The sequence below is a fragment of the Lactuca serriola genome, chromosome 1, assembly GCF_051521515.1.
Source record: "Lactuca serriola cultivar US96UC23 chromosome 1, Lser_US96UC23_V15, whole genome shotgun sequence".
In the NCBI taxonomy this organism is placed as follows: domain Eukaryota; kingdom Viridiplantae; phylum Streptophyta; class Magnoliopsida; order Asterales; family Asteraceae; genus Lactuca; species Lactuca serriola.
Window position 1 is genome coordinate 229051496 of NC_136408.1, and position 8602 is coordinate 229060097.

Genomic DNA, 8602 nt, shown 5'->3' on the forward strand with positions numbered 1-8602 from the left:
CTATTTTTTTATAGGATTGTTGATATTATGTATATTTTTTATTTTCTTTTTATACTGGTGTACATATTAAGTTATAATATGGAACCTTTTTATTTAATAATTTATTGGTTAATCAATATATTAAAATAGGAGGTTTCAAGTTGATTTAAATTAGACATGTTTGATTTTTATTGTCAAGAATTTATTTTTATTTAAGATTTTCTTTCTTGTTTTGTCAAACATTTTCAAATATAATAATAATAATAAATTTCATGTAAAATGCATAGTTTTATTTTCTTCATATTGAAATTATTTTTTATTTTTGATAATTCTAATTTTCAGATTTGATATAAATGATGTGTATATATGTATAATAATGCTTATTACCACTTTATTTAAAAATGAGTAATTTACACGAATGGTTCCTATGATTTGGGGTAATTTACACGTTTGATCCCTAATTTATTTTTTTAACTTGGAAGGTCTATATTATTTGTTTTTGTTACGTGTTTGGTGCCTACTTTTTGTTTTTGTTACGGGTTTAGTCTCTGTCTTAGCTAAAAAACATATTATTTAAATAGGGAAAAATGATGGGGTAGGTAAGGTAAGGTGAGGGGTGGGGTTGGAAGTGTGTTTATTTAAATGAATTAAAAAAATCAAGGACAAAATAATATTTTTAGGTAAGACGGGGACTAAGTATGTAACAAAAAACAAACAATAGAAATCTTTCGAGTTAAAAAATAAATTAAGGACTAAATGCACAAATTACCCTAAAGCATAGCGACCATTCATGTAATTTACTCTTTAGAAAGTAAAAGTTTTAAACTTAAAAAAACAATGAATAACTTTGTCTTCGTTCATTTTCACTTTATATTTATAATCTATATTAATAAGTAATAATTAACTTGTATTTTTGTGTATTTTGTATAATGAAGATAAAGATTATAATCAATATTTATAGACATAATTTAACTTATTTTCCAAGTATTAATTAACCTCAATAATAAAAGCGTGAGTTATAACCTTCAGTTTAAATTTTGAATCGTTACCTAGCATTTCCAATTTTCCATAATATATAGAACACGTTTTTTATTTGCAATTTTACATAAGGATTTATTAATTTTAGTTTACGCATAATATAATTTTAAATTGAACATTTTCCTATCTTTTCCACATAAATAGGGTTAAGTTATAAATTTATTACTATTTTATTGGTTGTTACTTGTATCATGAGCTAAATCATTTGGACGTCTTAAAAAAATAATATTATTATATTGAAGCTATTTTTGAAAATAGTGAGATTTCCTTTATAATGTATTATATATATATATATATATATATATATATATATATATATATATATATATATATATATATATATATAACAAGTAAGTTCTTTCTTTATGTAAATCAACCAAACTAGTATGGGTGTCAAATAAAACCTAACAACTTAATATATATATATATATATATATATATATATATATATATATATATATATATATATATATATATATATATATATATATATATCAATTAACCTTTTAAGCATGTTTGTGTGACATCATATTTATTTAGCTTTAATAGTAAAATAATGATATAAAAGTGAACTTGCCTCACGTGATGGCAACATTACTATAAAAACAACGTTTTACGACACATTCATTCAACCCAACCTACACACTTACTGTGTCCGCATCCTATATATATATATATATATATATATATATATATATATATATATATATATATATATATATATAACAAGTAAGTTCTTTCTTTATGTAAATCAACCAAACTAGTATGGGTGTCAAATAAAACCTAACAACTTAATATATATATATATATATATATATATATATATATATATATATATATATATATATATATATATATATATATATATATATATATATCAAGTAAACCTTTTAAGCATGTTTGTGTGACATCATATTTATTTAGCTTTAATAGTAAAATAATGATATAAAAGTGAACTTGCCTCAAGTGATGGCAACATTACTAAGTGATGGCAACATTACTATAAAAACAACCTTTTACGACATATTCATTCAACCCAACCTACACACACTTACTGTGTCCGCATCCTGTTGTTTTATGCAGCCCTCACTTGCATGAAATAAGGGTGCGCCTATTCCAAAAAAAGAATATATACTTTGTCATATTACTCATGATTTTATAAAATCAGGTTTTTTAAATAAACACTTATATTAAAAAAATTAACAAAAATAAAAGTAACATGACCATTGCTTCTTTTGTTGTGAGCCTATCCTAATGATCATAGCGAAGGAGTTTATCCAGAAAATCAATTGCCTGAAATGAAAAATTATATTTAGTTTTAGTAACCAATAATTTATTTATAAGATTAAATTAATTACCTTTGGAGATACTGAATGCTGATTATCTGCATTCATAAACTTTGACCATGGTTTCCTGCAATGCCTGATGACAAAGTAATATAATACATTAGTATATGATATCGATTACATCTTAATATTACATATTTTTAATTTTTTAAAGATTAAATATTACCGTCTAACAATAGCTTCAAGTTGCGGTTCAAGTTCTAACTAATATTTGTTCAAATATGTTTTTATTTCATCAGTCCCAAGCACCTATTTTCAGTTCACAAACTTTATTAAATTGTTAATTCTTGCATTAATACTTTTTAAAAGAAAAAAATATTACCCTAGCAATTTTTACAAGCTGATCCTGATTGTCATGCCCATAAAAGAAAGTTTCCTTGCGAAATTTCCACATCAAAAGTTAAACTGTTGTGCGAGATTTATTAATAAAATGTCACGTCAGCAGTATAATATTAAAAAAAAATATACCATTCCTGCAAACATGCGACCGAGTCTTCACATCTTTGTGCATGATTCCTTGTGAGTGACAATAATCCAATGCATGCAACCCCACATAAGAGACTAGTACCAACTTCAAAAAATTTACCATTTTACCCTTCTCACCAAATCCCATGATAAAGATAAAGTTACCTCAGAAACTCATAAATATAATATCAAATATCATAGTATGTTAATGTTGGATACCGGACCTTGAAAATAATCTGGTCCTTAACAGGATAAAGATATAAGGATATAAGGATGAACTGATTTGTTTATTCAAGGAATGGAATTAAAGCAAAACATCGTTGGCATGAAATTATTTTTATATATGGAAGAATTCATTCTTTTCTTAGAACTTAAAGTAAATCTGTGATAAGAAGCCAAATTTTTTCTTATTGTATCTATATAAAGGGCTGACATGACATGGGTATGAACAAAGGAAAGCTAACTTGATCTTCACGTGCTTGGTACTTTCAGGTCTAGAAAAAAAAACAAGTCATATATAGGCTAACAAGGGTATATGGGTTTTTTCTGATTTATGCTATGGACTTTTCGAATAAAAACAAAATTCCATCATGTCTTGGAAACCGAAGAAATCTGAGAAAATGTATATCAGGGGCATATTGGTCTCGTCTTCAATCTTGTTCATGGAAGCTAGAGGTGGAAATAAGAAAGTTTTGGAAAGCAATAACCAAGAGTAGCTACAGGTCTGAAAAGTAGTGAATAGCATAAAAGTATGCAGCAGGTCATCTCTTCGGTTTGATGACAACAGAAAAGGAGGTATAGGGGCAGTTTGGTCAAGCAAGTTACATGGTTCAAAATAGAGGTGCCAATCATGTCGTGTCAGGTTCGTGTTGTGTCGAAACACTAAACGGGTTGAAATTGCTTGACCCTAACCCAACCTATTTAATTAACGTGTTGTGTCGTGTCAACTCGTTTATTTTCGTGTCGAGTTCGTGTCGGGTTTCGGGTTAGGGCTATATGTCACGGACCAAGTTTCTGGAAAATTCCACGATCGTCTAGAGAACTCCGGAACGATCAAGTATATTCGAGAAGTCTCCGGAGAGATCAGGAATGCTCTACGAGACCCTGTAAGATGCTAGAATATTGTAGATGTCCGTGGAACAAAGGAGAACGATCCGGAATAATCAAGAGGACGCTAGACGAAGCTAGAACGACCCGGAAGACTTTGGAAGGATCTAGAACTTGCTAGATCATACAAGAATGATTTGGATAATGTCGGGACGACTTAGAGATTTCTAGAACATCGTATACAAGTCTACCATATTCTAGAGTCTTGTAAAATCTATGTATATAACAGGAAGAGTCTAGATTAGTCATGAATGATCGGGACCTAGAAACTTCCATTTGAGGAGGTGTAAGGTTCCTATAAATAGGGGGAGGACTCATTTGTCCAAACCATCAAGAAGTTGCCTTGTAAAGAAGTTGAGTTATATAATAGAAGCTTTATTGAAGTGTCCCTTGTCGTAAATCTTGCTTCCTAAGTTCGTTAGTACATCTAGATCGTCGAAGTTAGGCTGACTTAGTCGGAGAAGCACTAAGTGGCACACGGTATTGACTAGTCTAAAAGAGTCATCCCATGACACGTGGTATCAGAGCCAGGTTCGTACAAGCAAGAGATCATGACTACGGAAGCAGGAAGTAGTGAAGTCGCAAACGTGCCCCCTGTCGTCGAGGAGAAAGGAAGAAAGTCCAGGAAGAGGGACCAATCGATAGATGCCTTGGCAAGCTTAGAGAACAAGCTTACAAGGACGGAGATTAACGTTGGTGAGATCCTTGAATGGAAGGATACCGTCGATCAGTTCGTTGCCGAGATAAGTGACACGAGCGATGGATTGAAGGAGACCATCGGTGTCATCAAGGAAGAAGTCCTTGCACTTATTAACACCTTGCAGAATGAGTTCCGTGAGAAGGTAGCTACTCTAGAAGCCGAAGTAAAGTTGTGCAAAGCCGCTATTGCTGGAGGAGAGAGTACAAAGATGACGCCACATGCCGATGCACCTAAACCATTGAAGTATGGAGGTAAACGCGACCCCAAAGAACTTGATGAATTCTTTTGGTCGATGGAATGCTACTTCAATGCTAGTCAAGTGAAGGACGACAAGACGAAGGTAGATACAGCCGTACTCTATCTATGCGAGAGTGCAGCTCTATGGTGGCGAAGGAAGCATGGTGATATTGAAAAAGGATTATATACCATAGACACATGGGAAGAATTCAAGAGGCAACTCAAGAGACAATTCTGCCCACATAATGCTGAAGACATAGCGATGAAGAAACTTCGTGGGCTAAAGCATATGGGATCCATCCGAGACTATATAGTTGAGTTCACGAGCTTGATGCTAGAGTTACCCGACATGCAGGAGAAGGACAAACTTTTCTATTTCATGGATGGACTACAATCTTGGGCCTACAACGAGCTCAAGAGGAGAAATGTCAAAGACATTGACGAAGCTATTGCCGTGGCAGAAGATCTAATGGAATTTCGAAAAGAAAGCACGGTTAAGAAGAATAGTGGGGGAGAACAAACTATGACGGAACCGAAACCAAAACAAAGCACACCCCAACCTTTAAATATGAAAGGAAAGGAAATCGAAGGAAGAAACCGGAGAGAAGAACGAAAGGAGATCAAGTGCTATTTGTGTGATGGTCCTCACTTGATCCGAGACTGTCCGAAGAAAAAGACTTTCTATGTGATGGTTTTGCAAGAAGAAGAAGACGAAGCACAAATAAGCTCAATGCATTTTCTGAACTCAATATCGAAAGATGAGATAAAATCTTCTAAGAAGGAAGAAAATAAAGGAGGGAGTCTCATGTTCGTCGAAGTTAAAGTAAATGCAAGGAACACTAAGGCGCTAGTAGATTCTGGAGCAACACATAGCTTCATCGCAGAGGAAGAAGCAAGGAAGTTGGGTATTCATTATACAAAGGAGTTAGGTCGGTTGAAGGTTGTCAACTCTCCATCTAATCCGATCCTCGGAGTTTCTCGTGGAATACCCATGAAGATTGCAGAATGGGAAGGGACCATCGACTTGATAGTGGTTCCGATGGACGACTATCGCATGGTACTAGGAATGGATTTCCTGGATATGGTATGTCCTTGGTCGTTCGAAAGAGACAACACCCTGCGTATAACCAAGGGATCAACTATCCATATAATTCCCTTAGTAAGAAGAAAGACAAAAGCTCGATCCCTTTCAACTATGAAGATGTGTTATGACCAGACCAATATAATCAAGAAGAATATGAAGCCAAAAGGGGAAGTTCGAATAAGCGAGACACGTTTGAAGGAACAGGGATCCACATCCGACATGACGAGTTACTCAAGGTTTTATGAGGCTGAGAGAAGAAATAGGATTCAAAGTACATCAAGAAATAAAAGCATGCCTTACTCGAAGAGATACTTTGGAGAAAACGAAAAGACACGAAGTAGCCCCGTGACAACATCGAGACATATGTATAGAAGACTTGACGAGAACGTCAACGGTTTAAGTGGGGGAGGGTGTCACGGACCAAGTTTCTGGAAAATTCCACGATCGTCTAGAGAACTCCGGAACGATCAAGTATATTCGAGAAGTCTCCGGAGAGATCAGGAATGCTCTACGAGACCCTGGAAGATGCTAGAATATTGTAGATGTCCGTGGAACAAAGGAGAACGATCCGGAATAATCAAGAGGACGCTAGATGAAGCAAGAACGACCCGGAAGACTTTGGAAGGATCTAGAACCCGCTAGATCATACAAGAATGATTTGGATAATGTCGGGACGACTTAGAGATTTCTAGAACATCGTATACAAGTCTACCATATTCTAGAGTCTTGTAAAATCTATGTATATAACAGGAAGAGTCTAGATTAGTCATGAATGATCGGGACCTAGAAACTTCCATTTGATGAGGTGTAAGGTTCCTATAAATAGGGGGAGGACTCATTTGTCCAAACCATCAAGAAGTTGCCTTGTAAAGAAGTTGAGTTATATAATAGAAGCTTTATTGAAGTGTCCCTTGTCGTAAATCTTGCTTCCTAAGTTCGTTAGTACATCTAGATCGTCGAAGTTAGGCTGACTTAGTCGGAGAAGCACTAAGTGGCACACGGTATTGACTAGTCTAAAAGAGTCATCCCATGACACGTGGTATCAGAGCCAGGTTCGTACAAGCAAGAGATCATGACTACGGAAGCAGGAAGTAGTGAAGTCGCAAACGTGCCCCCTGTCGTCGAGGAGAAAGGAAGAAAGTCCAGGAAGAGGGACCAATCGATAGATGCCTTGGCAAGCTTAGAGAACAAGCTTACAAGGACGGAGATTAACGTTGGTGAGATCCTTGAATGGAAGGATACCGTCGATCAGTTCGTTGCCGAGATAAGTGACACGAGCGATGGATTGAAGGAGACCATCGGTGTCATCAAGGAAGAAGTCCTTGCACTTATTAACACCTTGCAGAATGAGTTCCGTGAGAAGGTAGCTACTCTAGAAGCCGAAGTAAAGTTGTGCAAAGCCGCTATTGCTGGAGGAGAGAGTACAAAGATGACGCCACATGCCGATGCACCTAAACCATTGAAGTATGGAGGTAAACGCGACCCCAAAGAACTTGATGAATTCTTTTGGTCGATGGAATGCTACTTCAATGCTAGTCAAGTGAAGGACGACAAGACGAAGGTAGATACAGCCGTACTCTATCTATGCGAGAGTGCAGCTCTATGGTGGCGAAGGAAGCATGGTGATATTGAAAAAGGATTATATACCATAGACACATGGGAAGAATTCAAGAGGCAACTCAAGAGACAATTCTGCCCACATAATGCTGAAGACATAGCGATGAAGAAACTTCGTGGGCTAAAGCATATGGGATCCATCCGAGACTATATAGTTGAGTTCACGAGCTTGATGCTAGAGTTACCCGACATGCAGGAGAAGGACAAACTTTTCTATTTCATGGATGGACTACAATCTTGGGCCTACAACGAGCTCAAGAGGAGAAATGTCAAAGACATTGACGAAGCTATTGCCGTGGCAGAAGATCTAATGGAATTTCGAAAAGAAAGCACGGTTAAGAAGAATAGTGGGGGAGAACAAACTATGACGGAACCGAAACCAAAACAAAGCACACCCCAACCTTTAAATATGAAAGGAAAGGAAATCGAAGGAAGAAACCGGAGAGAAGAACGAAAGGAGATCAAGTGCTATTTGTGTGATGGTCCTCACTTGATCCGAGACTGTCCGAAGAAAAAGACTTTCTATGTGATGGTTTTGCAAGAAGAAGAAGACGAAGCACAAATAAGCTCAATGCATTTTCTGAACTCAATATCGAAAGATGAGATAAAATCTTCTAAGAAGGAAGAAAATAAAGGAGGGAGTCTCATGTTCGTCGAAGTTAAAGTAAATGCAAGGAACACTAAGGCGCTAGTAGATTCTGGAGCAACACATAGCTTCATCGCAGAGGAAGAAGCAAGGAAGTTGGGTATTCATTATACAAAGGAGTTAGGTCGGTTGAAGGTTGTCAACTCTCCATCTAATCCGATCCTCAGAGTTTCTCATGGAATACCCATGAAGATTGCAGAATGGGAAGGGACCATTGACTTGATAGTGGTTCTGATGGACGACTATCGCATGGTACTACGAATGGATTTCCTGGATATGGTATGTCCTTGGTCGTTCGAAAGAGACAACACCCTGTGTATAACCAAGGGATCAACTATCCATATAATTCCCTTAGTAAGAAGAAAGACAAAAGCTCGATCCCT

The 8602-nt window shown here is 35.8% G+C and overlaps 1 pseudogene; it reads right to left on the reverse strand.

Annotated features, from left to right (window-relative positions):
* Positions 1-2068: 2068 nt before the first annotated feature.
* LOC145066507 (casein kinase II subunit alpha-1-like) lies at positions 2069-2976 on the reverse strand (annotated as a pseudogene).
* Between the last annotated feature and the right edge of the window lie 5626 nt (positions 2977-8602).